Source organism: Schistocerca nitens, chromosome 9 (genome assembly GCF_023898315.1).
Source record: "Schistocerca nitens isolate TAMUIC-IGC-003100 chromosome 9, iqSchNite1.1, whole genome shotgun sequence".
Taxonomy (NCBI): Eukaryota; Metazoa; Arthropoda; class Insecta; order Orthoptera; family Acrididae; genus Schistocerca; species Schistocerca nitens.
The window spans coordinates 329795783-329811673 of NC_064622.1; positions in this window are offsets into that span (position 1 = coordinate 329795783).

The following is a 15891-nucleotide window of genomic DNA, read 5'->3' on the forward strand; positions in this document are numbered from 1 at the left end:
TGCGCCAAATAGTCGTAGACAGTAGCAATAGATAACATCTATCGTGCGTTTGTTATATCGAACATCTATATTCAACTTGAGAATTGCTCATTCATTAGACCTTTATTTATTGTTATCGTTAACATGTGGAAAGGTCAATAGGAAAGGCATCGTAGCAATTCGTATAATGAGCTGCATATATCGTTTCCAAAGATGGTTTCATTTTCCACTTGGCGTATGAGAATCATCGAGGTAATTGGAGAATTTTACAGAAGTTTGATATTAAGTCGCAGTAATGGCATTTAACTGATGAGCAGTCTCGAAATTTGCGAGGCACATTTTGAAAAATAATCTACCATGCGTTAAAATATACCTGGGTAGACCAGCACATTCAGCGGAGGGTATTCTTAAGTGATGGATGAAACATTCCATAGATTCGCAGCACGAATTAAGGCACGCTGGGGATTGAGGATATTAGGATTTAAAACACTGACAGGTTTGTCACCATTTCCTCCCTCTTTTCGCCTCAAGCATTTGACCTGATGTTGTGTAGCGCCCTCAAGTCCGAATCCTGTTGGGTTCATCTTATGTATGTTCTACCAACATATTTTCTTCCTCCTGTGAGGTAGTGGCTAATGTCTAGTACGGCAGTAAGTGGTATCAAATCTTACGCCCACACAGGAAGGCAATACCGCAGAACACCTGTGCCTTCCACCCTCCTTGATACACCTTTCAGTGGAGAGGTTAAATGGCGAATTTATGGAAGCTTAAATCTAAGGAAGACCACGTTGACAGAAAATCAGGTGTGTCGAGATGCCCCAAGACTGGAGCTTCACTACTTGACTGCAGAGAAAAAAAAAGACTACAGTGAAAGAAGAAATTTTGCAAGTTTCAGTCTTATAAAAGAAATCACAATTCTCGTCCATTTATGTCTGTCACATTTTTCGTTCTGAATGGGTAATAGATACAACATCAAGGCGATGGGAAAAATTTGTCATACAGCACTATGATAATTAATTGTGATAATTAATAATGTTTATTGTATGTTATTGCAAACAAGTAAGAAGTTATGTAAGCAATTGCTGCTATTTTAACAATATTTTGCAAAATTGTTTTTACTGTAGTCTCATCTTCTAGTAAAATGCAAAAAATTTTCGTCCTGTTCTACACTGCAGCAAATTTCGTATTGTGGACATCCACGCTGTAGAAGTGTAGCATGATGAATAAGATCGCTTCAGCTGTACGATACATTTTATTTGTGATTCATCTAATTTCGTGGCTCTAGCGCCACATCTTGAGGGATACATCTGTATACAGGGTGAATCACCTATAACTTGCACCGCAAATATTCCGGAACTGGCAAATGTCATTGATGTACAGTTTTCTTATAACGGACTGGTAGTCAGGGCTCGTATTGTTAGCCAATAAACAAATTGTAATAATATTTAAAAAGTGTACTTTATATTATTTACTTTCGCAAACATGCATGTTGTTAAATAGAACAGTGCGTGTTAACATTATCAAACTAAAAGTATGGTAAATTAGAACGTCAGTGGTGTTTCTTACAAGATTATAGTACGAGTTGTTTAGGAGATATCGTATCTTGAAACGTTCCCACACCGACACATGTACAATACCTGTGGTAGCACACACTAAAGAAAAACATAGGTGCACACACTATTTATGTGAATTCTGACCAGTAACGAGACAACTGACCAGGCTATGTTCATAATGACAACCGACAGCGGCAATACAAACTTCCAATCTGTTATGGAACGACTGCTGCACACGTGCTAGCATTTCGGCAGAGATGTCAGACCAGGCTCTAGTAATTCGTTGTTGCATATCATCGGCTGTAGTTGCTCTGTCCTTATAGACAGCGTCTTTTAACTTTCCCCACACAAAAAAGTCTACAGGCGTCAGATCCGGGGAACGGGCTGGCCAAGGTTCAAAAATGGGTCAAATGGCTCTGAGCACTATGGGACTTAACATCCGAGGTCATCAGTCCCCTAGAACTTAGAACTACTTAAACCTAACTAACCTAAGGACATCACACACACCCATGCCCGAGGCAGGATTCGAACCTGCGACCGTAGCGGTCGCGCGGTTCCAGAGTGTAGCGCCTAGAACCGCTCGGCCACACTGGCCGGCGGGATGGCCAAGGTTTAGGTCCTCTGCGCCCAATGCAACTATTTGGAAACTATTCGTAAAGACCTTCTGTAGTACACCGTGCACTCTGGGCTGGACAGCCATCATGTTGGTACCACTGGTTCCTCCTAGTCTGCAGAGGAACGTCTTCTGGCATCTGTGGAAGATGGTCTGTTAGGATGCCGCGATTTGTACGCGTTTAGTGTTCCGTCTGTAACACTACCGATACAAGTGACGAAGGCAACGGGGACCGTCAACAGACGAATAGTGTATGTCTCGGGTGTTTACCTGGCAATCACTGGTAAATGTGGTTTCATTATTAAACAAGATACATGATACATCTGGAGTAAGTGCCCACGTACAGTAGCTAACACGCTGCTCGTAATCGTTTCTACACAGCTCTCGATGGAGAGGGCTGTGACAGGAATGGAAGCTATGCGGTTGAAGAATGCATAGAACACTTGCCTGACTCATGCCACTTCCTCGTGAGATTGCGCGTCAGCTGACTTACGGATCAACTGCAACAGCAGCAAGAACATTAATTTCCCCCTCTTCTGTCGTCACTTGTTTCCTTCTGTTACGTTGTCTCGGTGGTACACTATCAATCTGACGTAGTGGTTAAAGAGGTCGATACATAATTGCCGAGATGGCCGACGTCTGTAGGGATATCTTGCCGCATTCAATTTACAAGGACGAACTGTATTCTTCCTACACACTCCATACACCATCCAGCATGTCGTCTTTTTCTGCATTGGTAAATCCCATTGTCTACTCACGACCCACTGCTTGAACTGTTATACGCTAACTGATTAGCAAGTCAAAATGCACTCAAGGAACACAGAAGTACATTTTAAGTAACATCCTACCTAAGACTATGCGGGATGAGTGGCTCAAACGAGTGTCGATGCGGAAACTTTTCAAAATACGATATCTCGTAGACGACTCACACTAGAGTCACGCAACAAACACCACTGACATCCTGATTTACCCTAATTTTAGTCTGTTAATGTCAGCAGGTATTGTTCCATTTAAAAAGTCTATGTTTACACAAATAATACACTTCCTAATTATTATTACAATGCGTTTAAAGCTAGCAATATGAGCCCCTGACTATCAGTCTATTCTCTGAAAGCCGCACATCAACAGTACTTTCAATTTCTGCAATACCTTAGGTGAACGTTTTAAGTGATTCAGCTGATATAAAAAAAGAGTAAAATGAATAAAGATCCTGTCTCGGTTGAACTATAGCTAAACTATACAACTGTACAGGAAATATTGGTCACTCACATTTATTTTGTAAATTATTCCAAACGATAACCAATAGATGACTCAGCGTTCTTTGTCCACTTGTGGTAAGCATGTTTAACTATCAAGAGGTTGGTAGTTTAATTTAAAATAGAGCAGAATGCAGGGAACATCATTTCCATACAGGAAATCTAGAATAAGAACAAAGTGGTAAACCGGATGGATGTCAACGATAAAACAAATACGAGGGTTGGAACTTTAATAGTGGCAACTATTTATTTTCAGCTCGTACAAAATAGATACGTGTTTCAAAGTTTAACTGAACTTAAAAGTAGTCACCAGCATTTTGTGTAAGCCGTTACCAGCGATGTGAAAGTCGTGGGATACTCTTAGCAGTGCCCGTTGTGTTGACAGTTTGAGCGGCGCGGTCGATTGCCCGACGAATTTGTAGCAGTTCTGAAGCGAATGTCGTGAAGTGTTTCCTTCAGTTTAGAAATCGAGTTGAACTCACGAGAGTTTAAGTCAGGAGAGTGCAGTAGGTGGTATAGTATTTAGCAGCCCCATCAGTCAAACAAATCAGTAAGAGCTTACACTGTACGTGCTTGAGCATTGTCCTGCAAAATGATGGTCAGGCCCTGCAAAAAGTGTCATCACTTCTGTCTCCATGCTGTTCATTTTTGGTTGGTTCAAATGATTCAAATGGCTATGAGCACTATGGGACTTAACAGCTGAGGTCATCAGTCCCCTAGAACTTAGAACTACTTAAACCTAACTAACCTAAGGACATCACACACATCCATGCCCAAGGCAGGATTCGAATCTGCGACCGTAGCGGCCGCTCGGTTCCAGACTGAAGCGCCTAGAACCGCTCGGCCACTCCGGCCGGCTGTTCATTTTTGGAACACAACCTAAGAGCAGCTTAGAGACAGAAGTGATGACACTTTCTGCAGGACCTGACCATCATTTTTCCAGTTTCTTGCAGGCGTAAAAACAATGTTGGAGAACCTGCAGGATTTCGTTCACTTCGCAAGTCCAACGATGCCTTAAATAAATGTAATGGCTAACGCCAAATGTCTAACATTTAACTCCTAGTTTCTGCTGCCTCTCACCTAATGGCGTACACATAATGCCTAATGCATAATGACTTACACCTAATGCATGACATTCTATGTAAGCACACCTCTGTATAATCCCCTTCTGCTACAAATGTTAAACGGAAGTCGCAATATGGAATAAAGCAATATATACACAAAGATGTTTTCTGTAAGCTCAGCCACCACCAATAGTTTTTGATGATCATGTGATCAACATAGTAGCAAATACAATGCACTTTGTAGGGCTCAAAATACAGATGCAGGCATGTATGTGTAAAATATGTTTATACCATCATGCAGTCAGTAGTTTTCGACGACTATGGAGGATCGGTTGCTTTGACACCCATATACACTAACACCTTCATGTATAGCTGATCTCTGCATTCTCTGATTTACTCTCACGGAGACAATGATTTTCATATAAGTAATTTTCCAGATCACCAAACTACCCACTGCTTTGTAGGATAAACTGCGAAAAATTGTGAGCGAAATTCTGATGACATGAGCGAAGGCCATGGGAGAGGGAGGGGGAGAGCTCAGTGTCGCAACCAACTGCATGCCAGTCAGCTCCCCACCATTCGAGTAATTTTTTTATACTAATTTGATTGTGTATATATCGTAATTTGCTGTCCAACACGAAGTACTGCCAGCAGCAACAGTGACATTCAGCTGGGAAGCAGAAGGCTATTGTTGAGAATTATGTCTGTCTCTCTCTAATTATTATTGTTATCTGTGTGTGTCGTTATATTTGGAGCTTTGTCATTATTATTTTATGTGTGAGGACATGCAGGTATTTCACTCATCTGACCTCGTGTTGTCCAACTATGTCATAGCACAGGCACAGTACTCGTCCCACATGTGTACTGTTATTCGATAACACATACAATATGTCCGCCAATGGCTATAAACATGTGAATAGCTCTAGCTCCAAACAAAGACTTTGAAGTAGTTATGGACGCGGAAAACACACACTGTGTTGCTGCTGAAGTGCAGTATTTATGGAACGAGAGGGGCTACTTATACAGTATGATGGAATATACAGGGTGAGTCACCTAACGTTACCGCTGGATATATTTCGTAAACCATATCAAATACTGACGAATCGATTCCACAGACCGAACGTGAGGAGAGAGGCTAGTGTAATTGGTTAATACAAACCATAAAAAAATGCACGGAAGTATGTTTTTTAACACAAACATACGTTTTTTTAAATGGAACCCTGTTAGTTTTGTTAGCACATCTGAACATATAAACAAATACGTAATCAGTGCCGTTTGTTGCATTGTAAAATGTTAATTACATCCGGAGATATTGTAACCTAAAGTTGACGCTTGAATACCACTCCTCCGCTGTTCGATCGTGTGTATCGGAGAACACCGAACTACGTAGGGATCCAAAGGGAACGGTGATGGACCTTAGGTACAGAAGAGACTGGAACAGCACATTACGTCCCCATGCTAACACCTTTTTATTGGTCTTTTTCACTGACGCACATGTACATTACCATGAGGGGTGAGGTACACGTACACACGTGGTTTCCGTTTTCAATTACGGAGTGGAATAGAGTGTGTCCCGACATGTCAGGCCAATAGATGTTCAATGTGGTGGCCATCATTTGCAGCACACAATTGCAATCTCTGGCATAATGAATGTCGTACACGCCGCAGTACATCTGGTGTAATGTCGCCGCAGGCTGCCACAATACGTTGTTTCATATCCTCTGGGGTTGTAGGTACACATCACGGTACACATTCTCCTTTAACGTACCCCACAGAAAGAAGTCCAGAGGTGTAAGATCAGGAGAACGGGCTGGCCAATTTATGCGTGCTCCACGTCCTATGAAACGCCCGTCGAACGTGTACCTCACCCCTCATGATAATGTACATGTGCGTCAGTGAAATAGACCAATAAAAAGGTGTTACCATGTGGACGTAATGTGCTGTTCCAGTCTCTTCTGTACCTAAGGTCCATCACCGTTCCCTTTGGATCCCTACGTAATTCGGTGCTCTCCGATACACACGATCGAACAGCGGAGGAGTGGTACTCAAGCATCAACTTTAGGTTACAATATCTCCGGATGTAATTAACATTTTACAATGCAACAAACGGCAGTGATTACGTATTTGTTTATATGTTCAGATGTGCTAACAAAACTAACGGTGTTCTATTTAAAAAAAACGTAGCTTTGTATTAAAAAACATAGTTCCGTGCACTTTTTATGGTTTGTATTAACCAATTACACTAGCCCCTCTCCTCACGTTCGGTCTGTGGAATCGATTCGTCAGTATTTGATGTGGTTTACGAAATATATCCAGCGGTAATGTTAGGTGACTCACCCTGTGTAGAGAAGAAATTGACGACACAATTTTTATGTTCCTATGATTGGAATTAAGGTTTCAATAGTTGATGGGCATGGTAAGGCGATGCTTGAATTAACTTCAGGGGACAGACACATCTACATACAACATTCAAGTGTTTTGAAAATGCATGATCTATGCCATGCGCTAGCATTTGCAGTAAATAAACTGAAAACCTGGCACCCATATGTAAGAGGGATGTACTATGACTTCGTTGAGTAGTTGCACTACAAAGCCGTAAATATAGACACAGTGGAGGAACGCATCAATACCTGTACTCGTTTTGTACCGAAGAGTGCGAGTATCAAGTCCATCAAGTCAGAAGAGGCTGAGTTTACCAACGATATTCCAGTTTATGACTCAATAAATACAGGCTGAATTTAAGGCTTGCAGAAGCAATTCGATGCAATGATTACAAATAAACCATTTTTTTCATCTCCTCACCCCAGATTGGCTACTTATCAACGAACCTGTGTGCCAGCAGCTAACAAATTAAGTTCTGAGTTTGTAGCGAGACACACGTTTAAACATACACTGCTACTATTCGTCTCTGTCGTAGTCTGCATTACAGTTTACGTATAGTGCGTGACAAAGGGTACCCTGTACCGCTACTAGTCATTTCATTTCCCGTTCCACTCGCAATAGAGCTACAGAGGGCCGAGTGCAGACACCTCTGCATGAAGTCAGAATAGCTGTTGGGAATCTGTGGAGCAACAACGACGCCAGTGAAACATTATTAGAGTTCAGTCATTTCTTCGTAGTATCTACAAGTCGTCGTTCCTCAGCAGCTACCTCAGGTGATGCTAATTCAACTCCGTGTTGGATTCTAACTGACATCTGGCAACAAGTCAGTTCAGCGTTTGCTCGCCCAGGATGTAATGTCAGTGACCCTGAAGGCGCGCGACTACTGGCAAGTGGCCGCTGCTCAACGTGAAGTGGTTCTCGACCCGGCTACAGATTGTACTTGGTCCCACACTGAATTATACGATGACCTTTGACGGCCCATCCACAGTGTTCCATGTGTCGGTTGTCGTAGAGTCGGCTGATCTCCTCACTACCCCTGGTAGATTTCAGCACCCGAAGACACCTGAGTGTTGAGTAGGATCGTGAACCACAAGAGGTCCTGTTGCTGACGTTGAAGTCTGGTACTAGCACTCTGCGATGTTATTGGAAGACAGTCAGTTTCTTCATCAGTAGGTGGAAGGTGGTGAGCAGCATGAAGTTCATCAAGTGAAGCTGCGTCAAGTGAAGGTTGCTGTGTGTGGACGGGTTACGTCTGTAGCCGAAATTACAGATCTGAAGATGGTTCTAGAGGAACCGAAACCGGTCATGTGAATAAACGTTATTACAATCAAGACAGATTATAAGTAACATTGGAGAACTGGAGTATTTAAAGTGAGCTAGCGTGAGGCTATGACGCCAAGCTAAGATCTTAATGACTAAATATGTCGTTATTTGCTACATTCACAGGCTGTTAACTACTGTGTCGGTCCATAGCTCAGTGCTCTTAAGAAATAGATATAGTTTCTTGCAACGTGCCGTACGAGCTAACGAATATTGTGGCTCGTTTCCTTTGGTTTTCCATTCTCTTTTCTGCACAACGTTTATTCGTTACTCGGCGAAAAATGTCGTCGACCCGACCCACTTGCGACATAATCAAAAGCTTCCTGCTGTCACCCCAGTCTCTGGCATGACTTGAGCTATCCTAAGGCAATGTGAGTTTGAATAATTTTTTTCTTAATTTACTGTTCTGTGCCATAACTGAGTGAGGAGAAAGCTACTTCCTATATGCCTCTGTATGAGACCTAATAGTCAAATCTTATCTTAGGTGAAACGCATGTTGCTGGCAATAGAATCGTTCTGCATTCAGATGAACCAGACTTTCATAAAATTCTCCAATAAACCGAAGTAGACCATTATTCGCCTTCCCTAACACAATCCTCAAACGCTCATTCTATTTGATATCGTTCTGCAATGCTATTTAAGTGATGTGACTGTGTCATGCAAGACACTATTGTATCCGAACATTATGGTCTTGTTTTTCCTAGTTATCCGTATCTACACTTAGAGCTAGCTACCATTCATCACACCAGCTAGAAATTCTTTCTAAATCATCTTGTATTGTCCTACAGTAACTCAACTTGGACACCTCCCTCTACAACACAGCATCATCAGTTAACAGGCTGATGCGTACCCCGTCCACCAGATCATTTATGAACATAAAATATAATAGCGGTCCTATCAGACTCCCCTAGGACGCTCCTGACTATACCCCTGTCTCTGATTAATATGCAGGTAAATGGTACAGAGTATAGTGAGCACATTGTAGAAAAAATCGTTGTTGTTGGTACTGGGACACGCATAATTAGATTGTAATAATCGAATTAGATAGCCTTGCTTGTATCAACTGAATACGCATTAAACGCATACAAGCTGAATTTGTACGTTTTTTTTAATTTTTTGTTACAACGCCTAGAAAGTCATGGACGGTGGCGTAGGAAAATGCACCCCAACGGTTTTATAAGCCAGTAGGGAGGAAGCGGTATTTGGTCCGCCTCTACACAAAATTTAGATGTAACCATTTTTCTAACTGTAAATCACATTGGTCTTAGCCGGAGTGCTGACCAGCAGCACCGGTGTTAGTCTGTCGCAAGTAGAAATATGTACGACGTGTTCTATGATTGTCAGAAATTTACCACTACAGAGAATCGTTTTGTCACAAAGGAGCTAGCATTTCAGATGCTGGAGGGTGTACGATGTAGTGAGCTGGCTTCAGGAGATTTTATGCTGGAGCTGACAGTGTCCCACTATCATTTGTATCTGAGTTCTGCAAAATGGTATTGCTGAATCACCAGTGGTACAGTACAAACTCAGTTGATATGTCACCGGAGACGGTGCTGAGTTGCTTAGGCTTGGTTATTCCAGACCACTCGTATTTTTTCGTGAAGGGCGTGGGGAAAGTGGTGTGGGTTAAGGACCTGTCACCGGGACGTGATGTTTATAATGCTGAAGTCGAGGAGTGTCCTTCACTCTCTGCAATCAAACTGAAACTCTGTGTTAAGAAAAATGAATCAGTGACTGCTGAGTTAGAAGTGAAATTGTTGGATCATTGGTTGTGTGATCCTCGCTCGTGAGATTCCTCATATATATATGTAATGTATGTTTATTGTGAAATAAACCTTGTTGTCGAACAGTGAAATGTTACGTTTGTTTTTTATGCGAAAATTTGTAATCTATAATGTATATTATTGTGGACCCACCGACATACATATTAGTGCATCCGTAACTTTATTGTGCCAGAACTGTGATTATCAGGTTCTAGTGGTTAAAACCCCTCACAAGAGAGAATTGTTGCAATATGTTCCAATAGTAACTCCTTTAAGACTAAGGTATCCACATCTATTTTAAAACCAACGTGAAGTGATCTTTGCACGAGGGTGGTTGGCACTGCACTCAGCACACCTCCGTGTTCAGCTTCCTGATACGATAAACACACACTCTCGCACACAGATGCCATAACTCACACAAGTCAGTCTACCATCTCTCCACAGCTTATCAATACACAAGGCACTAAACCTCTTAAAACTTTGCTGGTGTCAAGTTACTTGATATGGATACAGGTAGTTCCATGTATTGGGTGAAAGACTGCGACCCATATGACATAACTGGACATAGGAATGTGACACATTCTGGATATGGGGGTGATAATTCTTACGGTGTAACACCCCCAAATAATAAGGTTATCGATCTGATGCAAGACGAGGAGTTGGGATCACAGACTGTGTATTTTTTAGGGGTCAGATCGAAGACGTCTGCATACCATATGGACGCAAATGTCACCCAGAGACGGGCTAATGGTGTGCATGATGTAGCCTCACAGGTTCTGATATCAAAGACTATAAGGAGTGTATGCCAGGTGATGATGAATCTCCCCATATGGCACAGCATGTAGTTTTTCAGTCACCTGAATACTATACCTCGGATCAGGATGGTCGTGTGGTTTGACCCCGTGCAAGACTCCTTAAGTGTATTAAATACTATCAAAGATTATTTACGATGTCTTCTATTTTACTTTGTGCCAATGCTTTCACGAGGCGTCAGTTAACAAATATCTTACCAAACAGCATCTGTGTGGTGTTAAACATAGCTTCTGCTGTTTATCTACTGACACACAGGTAAACCATTAACTATATTCTATCTGTATACGGCTTTAAGAAACTGCTCTGATTTCGACAAATACTACACAGAGATGTTGTATTAAGACAGAGGGAAACGTTGTTCTCCACAGTACCGCCGGCGATACAATATGCACATCACGATTTGCCTCACTGTCATATACAAATGGTGGAATTTACCATTAAATTATTTCTTGGCATTATTACTCGCTATCATTTTCCGGAATATTTTATGACATTATTAATTTATAAAAACCACATATGCGATTCACATACTATTCTGACTCACGAAACTACTATAGAGCTCTACATTAACGGGCTTTAGACGCTCTCTATGGTTCTTCGTCGCGATACACCAGTCATAGGAACCAGATTGCTTCAGTAGTTCTATAAAGTTTCCTAGGTGGAGCGTAATGTTCGGTTAGAGGTAACATATCCCACATAAAACGCCACTTCGAGTTATACGATAAGACAGTTGGGAATAATTGTTTAACGTGGACGATCTCTAATTCAAGGGCAAAACTTATCATCATCAACATCATCATCATCATCATCATCATCAGTTCTCTGCTACATTAGCAGATTCTTTGCCTCTCAATTTTCTGTGATCCATTCCTTCCTTCTTAAGGCTGCTGTATGTTGTACCGTCCCTCACGTCATCCAGTATCTGAAATCTCTTCCTTCCTCGCATCCTTTTCTCTTCTACGTAACCATCTAAAACTGTTTTTATCAGTTTGTCATTCTTTCTTAATATATACCTAATCCAGTTTCTTTTTCTTCTTTTTATTACATCTAGCAAAACTTATATGAGATATTTATATGTAAAATCACAAGATTAGGAGTGAGCATAATTATTGGTATCCACGTTAAGATTTTACAAACTGTCTAGACATGAGACTACGATAAACTTTAACGTCTTTCTTGGATAAATAAAATGGTATTAGCAGACTGGAAACCACTACCGAGTGGATCGCGTGCATGATCATTGTGGAGGACTCTTTAGATATATAGGCTATGAGTTGTATCTTCCTTTTCAACTACTCTGTTATGGGATATAACTACATTACTTCGACAGTTACTGGTAATTCTCTATAGCTATTGCTGCTGTAATCATATTATTTCGTGCCTGTTTTCTATCTATTATGACGTCGATATTTTCGTCTGTGCAAACCGACAATGTCATGCTGACACACTGCAATACTGAAGTAATATACCTCGTATTATATACAGCCATTTTGTTTAAGCTTTGCTTATTGGATGCCTGTACACGAATGATGTGGTTGAAGACTTGATATTAAGAGTATATTTCGGTTAGAGCTGCATTAACGGTTGATAGGATTTCTGACGTTGTCTTCGGTAGCGACCGTCTGAATTTTGGAACACAATTACTTCCGTATCTACATCTACGTATCTGTACGTTATAGACATAGAAGCATTTTAAAACACGTTGCGGCATTTGTTTACCATTTAGAGCAATGGAGGGTGGTCATAAAACGGCGAACCTACAGAGAATGTCTTGCATTGTGTGGTGAGCTTATCAGATGCAACGTCAGAAATTCTATCAATCGTTAATGCATAATGAAAGATTATTTTTGCTCGAATTTTTCTAGAGTCTTGCTTCTATTAAGATTAGCAGGTATATTAATGTGTTACACAGATAATTTAGAGGCAACTATTTAATTTTTGGATCTTCAGTGTGCTCTGTGAGTCATCACACTTTACTTATTTTCCTGATATATACTCTGACACTGCCTGTGGAAATGTTGCATCTGTCACTGTTACCATCTTTGGTCAGCTCTCTCGTGAGTATGTGTTAACAAACAATTCCTTTCACTGTGCAGTTTAGCTGATATATCATAATAGAGCACGTTATTCCTTCCTTCCGTTATAAGACAACTGTGTTGAGCATGGGTGTGTGGTGTAGTTGATCCCACATTTTATTATTTTCACGGGCTTTAGTTTCCCGAACTGTAGCTACACAGACTGAATACTCAGTTTAGATACACTATGTGATCAAAAGTAATTGGACACCTGGCTGAAAATCACTTACAAGTTCGTGGGGTCCTCCTTCGGTTATGCTGGAATTTAATATATTGTTGGTCCACCCTTAGCCTTGATGACAGCTTCCACTCTCGCAGGCATACGTTCAATCAGGTGCTAGAAGGTTTCCTAGGAATGGCAGCCCATTCTTCACGGAGTGCTGCATTGAGGAGAGGTATAGTTGTCGGTCGGTGAGGCCTGGCACGACGTCAGCGTTCCAAAACATCCCAAAGGTGTTCCATAGGATTGAGGTCAGGACTCTGTCCACGCCAGTCCACTACAGGGATGCTATTGTCTTGTAACCACTTCACCACAGTCCGTGCATTATGACCAGGTGCTTGATCGTATTGAAAGATTCAATCGCCTTCCCCAATTGCTCAGTGGGAAGTGGGAAGTAAGAAGTTGCTTAAAACATCAATGTACGCCTGTGCTGTGATAGTACCACGCAAAACAACAAAGGGTGCAAGCTCCCTCCATGAAAAACACGACCACACCATAACACCATCGCATCCGAATTTTACTGTTGGTAGTACATACGCTGGCAGATGACGTTCACCGGCCATTCGAAATACCCACACCCTGCCTTCGGATCGCCACATTGTGTACCGTGATTCGTCACTCCACACAATGTTTTTCCACTGTTCAGTCGTTCAATGTTTACGCTCCTTACACCAAGTAAGACGTCGTTTGGCATTTACCAGAGTGATGTGTGGCTTCTGAGCAGCTGCTCGACCATTAAATCCAAGTTTTCTCACCTCCCGCCTCACTGTCATAGTACTTGCAGTGGATCCTGATGCAGTTAGGAAAACCTGTGTGATGGTCTGGATAGATGTCTGCCTATTACACATTACGACCCTCCAGAGCTGTTGTCGGTCTCTGTCAGTCAACAGACGGGGTCGTTCTGTACGCTTTTGAGCTGTACGTATCCCTTATCGTTTCCACTATCATGTCCGAAACAATGGATCCAGGAATGTTTAGCAGTGTGGAGATCTCACGTACAGACGTATGACACAAGTGACACTCAATCACCTGACCACGTTCGAAGTCCGTGAGTTCCGTGGAGCACCCCATTCTGCTCTCTCACGATGTCTAGTGATTACTGAGGTCGCTGATATGTAGTACCTGGCAGTAGATGGCAGCACAATGCACCTAATATGAAAAACGTATGTTTTTGGGGGTGCCCGTATACTTTTGATCACATACTATACTTAGATACTGATGCAACGTAAGCATTAAATTTTTCTGACGCATTTTAAAAACATTGTGACATCATAAACGTGGTAAAGTAATTTAGAGCTTATAGTGCATTTAACCTCAACTACATCTCAGATAATGATTTGAACATCGCATTTTTCGCATTACCATACTTCACAGACATTTTAGAATATTGTGGTATCATAGTTGTGGAAGATAATACTGTCAATAAAGCTTTTAGAGAGCCATGGCACCATTGATTTGGTTACTAACTTCGTCGAAACTAGGTCTGGATCATTTGTAATAACAGGAATAACTGGCAATCAATATCACCGATTATACTTCTTTTAGTTAATAACATAATGTCTGTGTCCCTCCATACTTGGTGCTTCAGAACAATATAAATACGGAAATATTTAATCTGAGGGTGTATTGTGACTTCCATCAAGGGTAGGCCTAATTAATTAGATACAGGCTGCCAATTTTGTTGCATGCCTGTATGCTTAGCGAGCACGTATGTTTCCCACAGTGATAAGCCTGGTCGGGTCAATTTCAGTTGCGACATTGGTTCCCTAGGCCTACCTCCTAAAGTGTCAACTGTTATTAGGTATAGAAAAGTAGCATTTCAGTATATACTTCGATATTCTGGATGTTAATTTGATGACTTCTCCACTGCACTGCAAACAGCTGACTGCTGAGCACGATCATGCGGGGGGTGGTAGTGGGCGTCCTCTCCCTGCCCCTTCCCCTCCATTGGACTTTATACACTCCTGGAAATGGAAAAAAGAACACATTGACACCGGTGTGTCAGACCCACCATACTTGCTCCGGACACTGCGAGAGGGCTGTACAAGCAATGATCACACGCACGGCACAGCGGACACACCAGGAACCGCGGTGTTGGCCGTCGAATGGCGCTAGCTGCGCAGCACTTGTGCACCGCCGCCGTCAGTGTCAGCCAGTTTGCCGTGGCATACGGAGCTCCATCGCAGTCTTTAACACTGGTAGCATGCCGCGACAGCGTGGACGTGAACCGTATGTGCAGTTGACGGACTTTGAGCGAGGGCGTATAGTGGGCATGCGGGAGGCCGGGTGGACGTACCGCCGAATTGCTCAACACGTGGGGCGTGAGGTCTCCACAGTACATCGATGTTGTCGCCAGTGGTCGGCGGAAGGTGCACGTGCCCGTCGACCTGGGACCGGACCGCAGCGACGCACGGATGCACGCCAAGACCGTAGGATCCTACGCAGTGCCGTAGGGGACCGCACCGCCACTTCCCAGCAAATTAGGGACACTGTTGCTCCTGGGGTATCGGCGAGGACCATTCGCAACCGTCTCCATGAAGCTGGGCTACGGTCCCGCACACCGTTAGGCCGTCTTCCGCTCACGCCCCAACATCGTGCAGCCCGCCTCCAGTGGTGTCGCGACAGGCGTGAATGGAGGGACGAATGGAGACGTGTCGTCTTCAGCGATGAGAGTCGCTTCTGCCTTGGTGCCAATGATGGTCGTATGCGTGTTTGGCGCCGTGCAGGTGAGCGCCACAATCAGGACTGCATACGACCGAGGCACACAGGGCCAACACCCGGCATCATGGTGTGGGGAGCGATCTCCTACACTGGCCGTACACCACTGGTGATCGTCGAGGGGACACTGAATAG